Below are 636 nucleotides of genomic sequence, written 5' to 3'. Positions count from 1 at the left end.
CAGAAAAGCTGCAAATTCCTATACAAAAACATTGTCACAAGGTTCGGAGTCCCCTACTCCATCACAATGGACAATGGAACACAGTTCACGGACACAAGTTTTCAGAACTTAGTAGCCGAACTAAAAATCAAACAGCAATTCACCTCAGTCGAGCACCCACAAGCCAATGGACAAGCAGAGGCTGCAAATAAAGTCATCTTGGCAGGGTTAAAACGAAGACTCCAAGAGGGCAAAGGGGCATGGGCCGAGGAGCTCCCCCAGGTACTATGGGCATATCGGACAACCCCACACTCTACAACGGGAGAATCACCGTTCCGACTAGCTTACGGGATGGAGGCAATGATTCCTATCGAAATAGATGAAGGGTCACCCAGAGTCATCTTCTACAACGAAGAAAGCAACCCACAGGCACAAAAGGAAGAACTCGACCTCCTCCCCGAGGTCCGAGAAAGAGCCCGAATCCGAGAAGAAGCCTTAAAACGACGAACGGCCCTCAGATACAATCAGAAAGTAATAAAGCAAAGCTTCTCCATTCACGACCTGATTCTAATCCAAAATGACATCGGAACACAAAAGTCGAGAGAAGGAAAGCTAGCCGCAAATTGGAAAGGGCCCTACAAGGTAACAGAAGTCTTA

The sequence above is a fragment of the Arachis duranensis genome, chromosome 5 (genome assembly GCF_000817695.3).
Source record: "Arachis duranensis cultivar V14167 chromosome 5, aradu.V14167.gnm2.J7QH, whole genome shotgun sequence".
Lineage (NCBI taxonomy): Eukaryota > Viridiplantae > Streptophyta > Magnoliopsida > Fabales > Fabaceae > Arachis > Arachis duranensis.
The sequence above is the reverse complement of the archived record's forward strand: the minus strand, read 5'-3'. Positions refer to the sequence as shown.